Here is an 11,618-nt window from a genome sequence, read left to right as displayed (position 1 = left end):
AGTAGCTGCCCAAGCCCTGCCATCACACCTGATTTCCAAGCTGTAAGAGAGTGGAAGGAAGGCAGGAACAGAGACTTATCTACCTCCTTTCTTTCAGGACAGTTCCTACCTACAGTCACACAGTGTGTCTCACACCCAGCTGCAAGGGACGCTTGGAAACACAGGCTTTAATCCAAGCAGCCATGTACCTAGTTAAAAACTAGGAGTCTGTTTTTGTGCCAGTACCATGCTGTCTTTGTGATCACAGCTTTGTAATAAAGCTTGCGATCAGGGAAATTCAAATCAAAACCACACTGAGATACCACCTTACACCACTTAGAACAGCAAAGGTTAACAAGACAAGAAACAATGTGTGTTGGAGAGGACGTAGAGAAAGGGGAACCGTCTTACACTGTTGATGGGAATGCAAGTTGGTGCAGCCTCTCTGGAAAACAGTGCAGAGAGGGGCGCCTGGGTGGCTCAGTGGGTTAAGCCGCTGCCTTCGGCTCAGGTCATGATCTCAGGGTCCTGGGATCGAGTCCCGCATCGGGCTCTCTGCTCAGCGGGGAGCCTGCTTCTCTCTCTCTCTCTCTCTCTCTCTGCCTGCCTCTCCGTCTACTTGTGATCTCTCTCTGTCAAATAAAAAAAAAAAAAAACAGTGCAGAGACTCCTTAAGAAATTACAAATAGAGCTTCCCTATGACCTGCGATGGCACTACTGGGTATTTAGCCCAAAGATACAGACGCAATGAAAGAAGGGCCACCTGTACCCCAATGTTCATAGCACCAATGGCCCACGGTCGCCAAACTGTGGAAAGAGCCAAGATGCCCTTCAACGGACGAATGGATAAGGAAGATGTGGGTCCGTATACACTATGGAGTATGATGCCTCCATCAGAAAGGATGAAGACCCAACTTTTGTAGCAACATGGACGGGGACTGGAGGAGATTATGCTGAGTGGAATAAGTCAAGCAGAGAGAGTCAATTATCATATGGTTTCACTTACTTGTGGAGCGTAAGGAATAACACGGAGGACATGGGGAGAAGGAGAGGAGAAGGGAGTTGGGGGGAAATCGGACGAAGCATGAGAGACTGTGGACTCTGAGAAGCAAACAGGGTTTCGAGGGGAGGGGGTGGGGGAAAGGGGTGATCCTGGTGGTGGGTATCAAGGAGGGCACAGACTGCACGGAGCACTGAGTGTGGCTCATAAACAATGAATCCTAGAACACTGAAAATTAAATTAACGAAAAACAAAAAAACCCAGGAGTCTATTATCAAAAGAGACAAGCAGGTTGCACATCAGACAGTCTGCAGGTGCCACGGCCACAGAGACACGCTGGCTGTAGGCTCTGCGGCCCTGTGCATCCCACTCAGTACTAAGCACTGGGTACCTTTCAATGCCAAGAGAAGTGTTTTCCACAAGGTTTTTCCTTTTATGACCACCCAGGCTCGGCTCACCTCTCCCTCCCCAAGATCTCATCTCTAGACAAGCTCGTGGCCGGCGCCGGGTATCCATCAGTACCTCTCGCTCTGCAGCATCTGAATTTAAGACTCGGAGTCAAAGAACACACGAGTTTTCACCTGAATCTCCTAAAATGTCCATTCTTGCTGGGGGACAGCCGGCCGACCCTCGGAGACCCCACGAAGCGAGGAAGTGTACTGATGACGTGTGCGTGACCTTGGCCACTCTGAATGTTCTCATGGTCACCCTGGACGCCTAAACAGGTCATCGTTCACTCTGGAAGGTCTCAGAGTGAGAGGGGATCCTTGAGTCTGAGCCTGGATTTACATTCAACGGAAGATAACAGTGAAGTTCCTTCTTGCCTCATGTTTGGGCTCCACGAATGGTGTTTAAAACAAAAATCCCGTGCGGTCCAAGTTACTGGAGGGAAACTCCACGCGGCCTGCTTGAGTGTGACACACCGAGTGACGCACACAGGCGGGTGTGAGCACGACACGACCATGTGCGGCTCGGGAAGGCCAGCCCCCGCGTGTCTGGAGCAGATGGTCCCGATTTCAGAAGGAGAACGGAATCCCTAGCAGGATGTGGGGGAAACCCTCCCTGTGTCCCGGGGCGGGAGGTGGGGGGTGGTTTCCTTCTGTTTTCATGTCGCCTGTGGAGCCATGTCCCCTTTCGGCCCGCAGGGAGCTCCGGGATAGCCAAGCGAGGTCCACGCTCAGGCCTGCGGCCCAGGGACCCGGCTGGGAACAACAGGGAGGCTTCACCACTTCCCGGGGCCAAGCCACACACACATCCGGGTCGGGATGAGCGAGGAGGAAACGAAGGACCAGGGCTCTGAAACCCCAAGTCTCTCAGAACAGAAACCACGGCCTGGGGGGCGGGGGATGGGTCCGAGCACTTTCTAAGAGCATCTCAACGACTCTGAAGGAACTTCCGGCACAAATGAGCACAAGGAAGTGAGGGCGGCCTGCAGTTCAAGGAATGACTTCATCCTTACCTCTGGCCGCATCTGTTTTAAAGAGAGCGGCTACAACCCACTAATTTCAGACCCTAAGTAGGCCTTGAAAACCCAGGCTGAGAGAAACATCTTTCCAAAAATGTATACAATTCAGCTAAATCACAAAAGCTTTCTCTGCAGGAAGGAAACGGAGCGTGGGGCAGCCTTTCCCAGCGGAGGCCCTGGAAGCACCACGCCCGGCCCAAAGCCTCCCTGATCAGAAGGGGCGCGCTCCACCAGAAGCGGGCTTTTTTTTTTTTAATATTTTGTTTATTTGACAGAGACGGCCACAGCAAGAGAGGACACACAAGCAGGGGGAGTAGAGAGGGAAGAGCAGGCTTCCCGCTGAGCAGGGAGCCGATGCGGGGCTCGATCCCTTGACGCTGGGATTGGGACCTGAGCTGAAGGCAGACGCTTAATGACTCAGCCACCCAGGCGCCTGAAAACAGGTTATTCTTTAGCATCTCATACCCAAATATGCTAAGTATTTGCCCAAACCAGAAGGGTTAGCAACCAGACCTCGCAAGAAACTGGAGAGGCCAGTCACTCTGTACGAGGACCCTGATTTGGTTCTTGGCTGTCCGGCCCTCCATTCTAGAATACCAGAAAAAACCGCTTACAAAGTCTAAAGATCCGCGTATTTCCACCCACTGAGGCTTCCTTCCCTCTGTCTCTTCTGGCCCCTCTTCCCGGGCGCGTTTACAGAGGCTCAGCAGACATACCGACAACTGACCGGAAAGGCACCTGCATTTGTGACTTCTGCAGGGGTGTCACTAACAGCGAATTTAGATGAACCTCCAGGTCCCAAGGCACGGCGCTCAGTCCCGGTCACAGCGACCTTCCCCCAAGCCCCAAGCTCCTGGAGAACAACAGAGATTATGAAAAGTCCCCGACTTTCACGTTCTGGAAAGGACCTCACTGCAGAGGACACCCTTTTGGATACAACTGGGGTGCACTCACGGTCGGTTGCCCCGTCCCTCTGCCAGCCCCACCCGCACGAGCCAACGCGCCCAAACCCACAGCTCCCGCTGGCGCCGATGCTCCCAGTGTTCTCCCTGTGTCAGAATCCCAAGATTCCTTCCCGATAAAATCCCCCGGCACTAAGCAGGGTCCATTTCCCACCAGCGGCGCCTGCTCTGCAGCATCCCCGTGCTCACAGCGGCCGCGCGGCGTCATCCTGTCCCCCCCGCCCCCGTCTCTCCCTATCCCTGATGCTACCTCCGTGTCCGTACGCTAGGGGTGGGACAAGGGTTCAACCCAGGGCAGAGGGAGCGGAAGGGCCGGAGCACGACGCCCGAAATACAGCCGTACGGGGCCGGGATTCTTCTGAGCTGGAGACCGCTGAGAATGAACGGTGCGGAAAGAAGGCTTCTCGGAGCTTCCCTTATCTGACTAAAAGCAGACACTTCTGAGAAATGAGCTCGGCCATAAATCCCCCCACCCCAGGGAGGTTTCCGGCTGTGGAGGAGGCGCCCTCGGAAGCCATCAGTTTTAACACAGCACATTTATTTGGCCTCACATAGTTAAGACCCGTATTTCTTAATAAGTAGAATGGAGATGGAATTTTGCTTCATAGGACCTTAAATACAGTAAGACTTGTTTCTAGAATATTTTCAATAGTTTGGAAACGACTATCCTTGAATAACCTCATAAACTCGGATTCTGCCTTTATGCAAATTTTTTTCCTATTTCTTTGGTGGCAGAGTAACATACCAACGTACTGACTGATAAGTACGTGTGGTCCTGCACGCACACCATGCCTGATCCTTTAGGTAAATGAGACCCTTCTGACCTTACAGCATTTGGGGACAGAGATGGGCACATCCACCACCCAAGTTGGTAAGAAAGAGTTAAATCCTTGGCTTTCATTTTCTGAGGAGGCTTGTCGAATTTCCTGGGAGAGAAACAAGTCTTGAAAACGGAAGCTTTGGAATCACAAAGCAGGAGTGTTTGGAATAGGAAGGCTTGAAGGTTCAAAATGCAAGGTCTAGGCAAGTTTCAGCAGCAAAATCCTGAAGGACCGGAGGCTTACTTGAATAATCAGATTAGAAAGAACTGGATGAGGAGTGGGGGGTGGTGGGCTTGGGGAGGGCCTGCAGCAGAGCCTGCAGCTGGATGCCCAAGGGAGATAGAGAGCCCTGCCTGGGGCAGGAATTAAATTCCAGACCCTCCTCCTGGAGCCCCTGCTGGGTGGTGGGCCCAGAGCACATCCTGGTTCCCCCACGACATCAGAGCAGGAAAGATGTGACCTTACAGAACGCCTGTTCTAAACCACCGGCATTGGGGCGCCTGGGTGGCTCAGTGGGTTAAGCCTCTGCCTTGGGCTCAGGTCATGATCTCAGGGTCCTGGGATCGGGCCCCGCATCGGGCTCTCAGCTTGGCAGGGAGCCTGCTTCCCTCCCTCTCTGCCTGCTTGTGCGCTCGTGCGCGCGCTCTCTCTCTCTGACAAATAAATAAAATCTTTAAAAAAATAAAAGTAAAAAATGAAAATAAAACACGGGCATTAACAGAACCTCTGAGGTAGGGTAAAACCAACTGATCAGCTAGGGATCTTCCCAACAGTTTCCGAAGGAGGGGCACCGCCCTGCCTCCAGGGCTTACAAGGAAGCAGCGGAGGAGGCAGCAGGAAGGAGGCCCGTGTGGGCAGGAGCCTTTACGGTGCCCCCCTCCCAGGAAGGAATGGGCTAACCAGGGACAACAGGACTGGGGTGGCCAGTGTGAGTCCTTTCTATAGGCCCTGGGACATAGCGAAGGTCTCTGGTTGTCTGGCACTCACTGGACCAGGAGCATGGGAGCCCAGAAGGGTTGGGGTGTGCCTCTGGACTGGCTGGAGGGGAGTGTGGCCAGGGAGGCAGGAGGGCGAGGCAGGGTGACTCAGGCATATCACTGGCTTGTCCAGGGCAAGGCATGTCCAAACTGGGGCGGCGGCCCACGGTAAAGCATCAAATGTGCCAAAGCTGGGACCTGGTTAACACAGCACCAGGGACCGGGAGAAGGAAGGGGCTGCACCCTGGAATGGTCGAGTTTCAACCTGCTATGCAAGGTTCTGAGAACGATCCCAGATACTGCGGAGAGCGCACCGCGAGCTGGGCGTGATTCTGGGTGTTTTCTGTTGATTTGGCCTCACCACAATCCCGAGAGTCAGGGGATCTTATGATCCCCATCGTACGCGCAAGGAGACGGTGCGCGAGGCAGAGGAAGGCTCGCGGACCGTGAAGCTGATGGAGTCTCATTAGCAACTCAGGAACACAGCAAGGGAGGAGGACGGCTCCTCACCCGTGACCGGAGGAAGAGATGTAATACACGTCATGTACACACACACATAACGCGCGGTCTCTCCTCTGGTCAGTCGTTTGGTCCAGGAATGAACATCTGAACCACGACAGGCAATCAGAATCTCTGCGAATTCTGAGCTCAGAAGAGGAGGGAAGAATGCAACAGACAGAGAAGAGCGAAATGAGAAATGCAGACGGACAGGGACAAGACAGAAAGAGGGACAAGGACAGAGACATATACCATGAGAGGGACAGGGATAGAGACAGAGGGACAGAGAGACAGGAAGAGGGACAGGGACAGACACAGAGTGTTAAAGGTGTTCAATTCCCAGATTCTGGTTCCAGCCTTCGGTTCCAAGTGATACTTTTTTTTTTTTTTTTTACATTTTTTTATTAATTTTTTATTTTTTCAGCATAACAGTATTCATTATTTTTGCACCACACCCAGTGCTCCATGCAATCCGTGCCCTCTACAATACCCACCACCTGGTGCCCCCAACCTCCCATCCCCCACCCCTTCAAAATTCTCAGATCGTTTTCAGAGTCCATAGTCACTCATGGTTCACCTCCCTTCCAATTTCCCTCAACTCCCTTCTCCTCTCCATCTCCCCTTGTCCTCCATGCTATTTGTTATGCTCCACAAATAAGTGAAACCATATGATAATTGACTCTCTCTGCTTGACTTATTTCACTCAACATAATCTCTTCCAGTCCCGTCCATGTTGCTACAAAACTTGGGTATTCATCCTTTTCTTTTTTCTTTTCCTTTTTTTTTTTTTTTTACAGCTTTATAAACATATATTTTATCCCCAGGGGTACAGGTCTGCGAATCGCCAGGTTTACACACTTCACAGCACTCACCATAGCACATACCCTCCCCAATATCCATAACCCCAACCCCCTCCCCCAACCCCCCCCCCCCCTCACCCCCAGTTTGTTTTTTGAGATTAAGAGTCACTTATGGTTTGTCTCCCTCCCAATCCCATCTTTTTTCATTTACTCTTCTCCTCCCCCCTCAAACCCCCCATGTTGCATCTCCTCTCCCTCATATCAGGGAGATCATATGATAGTGTCTGTCTCCGTTGACTTATTTCGCTAAGCATGATACCCTCTAGTTCCATCCACGTCGTCGCAAATGGCAAGATTTCATTTCTTTTGATGGCTGCATAGTATTCCATTGTGTATATAGACCACATCTTCTTTATCCATTCGTCTGTTGATGGACATCTAGGTTCGTTCCATAGTTTGGCTATTGTAGACATTGTTGCCATAAACATTCGGGTGCACGTGCACCTTCGGATCACTACGTTTGTATCTTAGGGTAAATACCCAGCAGTGCAATTGCTGGGTCATAGGGTAGTTCTATTTTCAACATTTTGAGGAACCTCCATGCTGTTTTCCAGAGTGGTTGCACCAGCTTGCATTCCCACCAACAGTGTAGGAGGGTCCCCTTTCTCCGCATCCTCGCCAGCATCTGTCATTTCCTGACTTGTTCATTTTAGCCATTCTGACTGGTGTGAGGTGATATCTCGTGGTGGTTTTGATTTGTATTTCCCTGATGCCGAGTGATATGGAGCACTTTTTCATGTGTCTGTTGGCCATCTGGATGACTTCTTTGCAGAAATGTCTGTTCATGTCCTCTGCCCATTTCTTGATTGGATTCTTTGTTCTTTGGGTGTTGAGTTTGCTAAGTTCTTTATAGATTTTGGACACTAGCCCTTTATCTGATATGTCGTTTGCAAATATCTTCTCCCATTCTGTCAGTTGTCTTTTGGTTTTGTTAACTGTTTCCTTTGCTGTGCAAAAGCTTTTGATCTTGATAAAATCCCAAAAGTTCATTTTTGCCCTTGCTTCCCTTGCCTTTGGGATGTTCCTAGGAAGATGTTGCTGCGGCTGACGTCGAAGAGGTTGCTGCCTGTGTTCTCCTCAAGGATTTGATGGATTCCTTTCTCACATTGAGATCCTTCATCCATTTGAGTCTATTTTTGTGTGTGGTGTAAGGAAATGATCCAATTTCATTTTTTTGCATGTGACTGTCCAATTTTCCCAACACCATTTATTGAAGAGGCTGTCTTTTTTCCATTGGACATTCTTTCCTGCTTTGTCGAAGATGAGTTGACCATAGAGTTGAGGGTCCATTTTTGGGCTCTCTGTTCTGTTCCATTGATCTATGTGTCTGTTTTTGTGCCAGTACCATGCTGTCTTGATGATGACAGCTTTGTAATAGAGCTTGAAGTCCGGAATTGTGATGCCACCAACTTTGGCTTTCTTTTTCAATATTCCTTTGGCTATTCGAGGTCTTTTCTGGTTCCATATGAATTTTAGGATTATTTGTTCCATTTCTTTGAAAAAAATGGATGGTACTTTGATAGGAATTGCATTAAATGTGTAGATTGCTTTAGGTAGCATAGACATTTTCACAATATTTATTCTTCCAATCCAGGAGCATGGAACATTTTTCCATTTCTTTGTGTCTTCCTCAATTTCTTTCATGAGTACTTTATAGTTTTCTGAGTATAGATTCTTAGTCTCTTTGGTTAGGTTTATTCCTAGGTATCTTATAGTTTTGGGTGCAATTGTAAATGGGATGGACTCCTTAATTTCTCTTTCTTCTGTCTTGTTGTTGGTGGTAGAGAAGTGCAACTGATTTCTGTGCATTGATTTTATATCCTGACACTTTACTGAATTCCTGGACAAGTTCTAGCAGTTTTGGAGTGGAGTCTTTGGGTTTTCCACATATAGTATCATATCATCTGCAAAGAGTGAGAGTTTGACTTCTTCTTTGCCGATTTGGATGCCTTTAATTTCCTTTTGTTGTCTGATTGCTGAGGCTAGGACTTCTAGTACTATGTTGAATAGCAGTGGTGATAACGGACATCCCTGCCGTGTTCCTGACCTTAGCGGAAAAGCTTTCAGTTTTTCTCCATTGAGAATGATATTTGCGGTGGGTTTTTCATAGATGGCTTTGATAATATTGAGGTATATGCCGTCTATCCCTACACTTTGAAGAGTTTGATCAGGAAGGGATGCTGTACTTTGCCAAATGCTTTTTCAGCATCTATGGAGAGGATCATATGGTTCTTGTTCTTTCTTTTATTAATGTGTTGTATCACATTGATTGATTTGCGGATGTTGAACCAACCTTGCAGCCCTGGAATAAATCCCACTTGGTCGTGGTGAATAATCCTTTTAATGTACTGTTGAATCCTATTGGCCAGTATTTTGGCGAGAATTTTTGCATCTGTGTTCATCAAGGATATTGGTCTGTAGTTCTCTTTTTTGTTGTGATCCTTGTCTGGTTTTGGGATCAAGGTGATGCTGGCCTCATAAAATGAGTTTGGAAGTTTTCCTTCTATTGCTATTTTTTGGAACAGTTTCAGGAGAATAGGAATTAGTTCTTCTTTAAATGTTTGGTAGAATTCCCCCGGGAAGCCGTCTGGCCCTGGGATTTTGTTTGTTTGGAGATTTTTGATGACTGTTTCAATCTCCTTACTGGTTATGGGTCTGTTCAGGCTTTCTATTTCTTCCTGGTTCAGTTGTGGTAGTTTATATGTCTCTAGGAATGCATCCATTTCTTCCAGATTGTCAAATTGTTGGCGTAGAGTTGCTCATAGTATGTTCTTATAATTGTCTGTATTTCTTTGGTGTTCGTTGTGATCTCTCCTCTTTCATTCATGATTTTATTTATTTGGGTCCTTTCTCTTTTCTTTTTGATAAGTCTGGCCGGGGTTTACCAATCTTATTAATTCTTTCAAAGAACCAACTCCTAGTTTCGTTGATTTGTTCTGTTGTTTTTTTTGGTTTCTATTTCATTGATTTCTGCTCTGATCTTTATGATTTCTCTTCTCCTGCTGGGTTTAGGGTTTCTTTCTTGTTCTTTCTCCAGCTCCTTTAGGTCTAGGGTTAGGTTGTGTACCTGAGACCTTTCTTGTTTCTTGAGAAAGGCTTGTACCGCTATATATTTTCCTCTCAGGACTGCCTTTGTTGTGTCCCACAGATTCTGAACCGTTGTGTTTTCATTATCATTTGTTTCCATAAATTTTTTCAATTCTTCTTTAATTTCCTGGTTGACCCATTCATTCTTTAGAAGGATGCTGTTTAGTCTCCATGTATTTGGGTTCTTTCCAAATTTCCTCTTGTGATTGAGTTCTAGCTTTAGAGCATTGTGGTCTGAAAATATGCAGGGAATGATCCCAATCTTTTGATACCGGTTGAGACTTGATTTAGGACCAAGAATGTGATCTATTCTGGAGAATGTTCCATGTGCACTAGAGAAGAATGTGTATTCTGTTGCTTTGGGATGAAATGTTCTGAATAGATCTGTGATGTCCATCTGGTCCAGTGTGTCATTAAGGCCTTGATTTCCTTGTTGATCTTTTGCTTGGATGATCTGTCCATTTCAGTGAGGGGAGTGTTAAAATCCCCTACTATTATTGTATTCTTGTCGATGTGTTTCTTTGATTTTGTTATTAATTGGTTTATATAGTTGGCTGCTCCCACGTTAGGGGCATAGATATTTAAAATTGTTAGATCTTCTTGTTGGACAGTTCCTTTGAGTATGATATAGTGTCCTTCCTCATCTCTTATTATAATCTTTGGCTTAAAATCTAATTGATCTGATATAAGGATTGCCACTCCTGCTTTCTTCTGATGTCCATTAGCATGGTAAATTCTTTTCCACCCCCTCACTTTAAACCTGGAGGTGTCTTCGGGTTTAAGATGAGTTTCTTGTAGGCAACATATACATGGGTTTTGTTTTTTTATCCATTCTGATACCCTGTGTCTTTTGATTGGGGCATTTAGCCCATTAACATTCAGGGTAAGTATTGAGAGATATGAATTTAGTGCCATTGTATTGCCTGTAAGGTGACTGTTATTGTATATTGTTTCTGTTTCTTTCTGATCTACTACTTTTAGGGTCTCTCTTTGCTTAGAGGACCCCTTTCAATATTTCCTGTACAGCTGGTTTGGTATTTGCAAATTCTTTCAGTTTTTGTTTGTCCTGGAAGCTTTTAATCTTTCCTTCTATTTTCAATGATAGCCTAGCTGGATATAGTATTCTTGGCTGCATGTTTTTCTCATTTAGTACTCTGAATATATCATGCCAGCTCTTTCTGGCCTGCCAGGTCTCTGTGGATAAGTCTGCTGCCAATCTAATATTTTTACCATTGTACGTTACAGACTTCTTTTCCCAGGCTGCTTTCAGGATCTTTTCTTTGTCACTAAGACTTGTCAATTTTACTATTAGGTGACGGGGTGTGGACCTATTCTTATTGATTTTGAGGGGGGCTCTCTCAACCTCTTGAATTTTGATGCTTGTTCCCTTTGCCATATTGGGGAAATTCTCTCCAATAATTCTCTCCAATATATCTTCTGCTCCCCTCTCTGTTTCCTCTTCTTCTGGAATCCCAATTATTCTAATGTTGTTTCGTCTTATGGTGTCACTTATCTCTCGAATTCTCCCCTCGTGGTCCAGTAGCTGTTTGTCCCTCTTTTGCTCAGCTTCTTTATTCTCTGTCATTTGGTCTTCTATATCACTAATTCTTTCTTCTGCCTCATTTATCCTAGCAGTGAGAGCCTCCATTTTTTATTGCACCTCATTAATAGCTTTTTTGATTTCAACTTGGTTAGATTTTAGTTCTTTTATTTCTCCAGAAAGGGCTTTTATATCTCCCGAGAGGGTTGCTTTAATATCTTCCATGCCTTTTTCAAGCCCGGCTAGAACCTTGAGAATCGTCATTCTGAACTCTAGATCTGACATATTACCAATGTCTGTATTGATTAGGTCCCTAGCCTTTGGTACTGCCTCTTGTTCTTTTTTTTGTTGTGAATTTTTCCGCCTTGTCATTTTGTCCAGATAAGAGTTTATGAAGGAGCAAGTAAAATACTAAAAGGGTGGCAACAA

Source organism: Lutra lutra, chromosome 12 (genome assembly GCF_902655055.1).
Source record: "Lutra lutra chromosome 12, mLutLut1.2, whole genome shotgun sequence".
Taxonomy (NCBI): domain Eukaryota; kingdom Metazoa; phylum Chordata; class Mammalia; order Carnivora; family Mustelidae; genus Lutra; species Lutra lutra.
Note: the sequence above shows the minus strand (reverse complement) of the source record.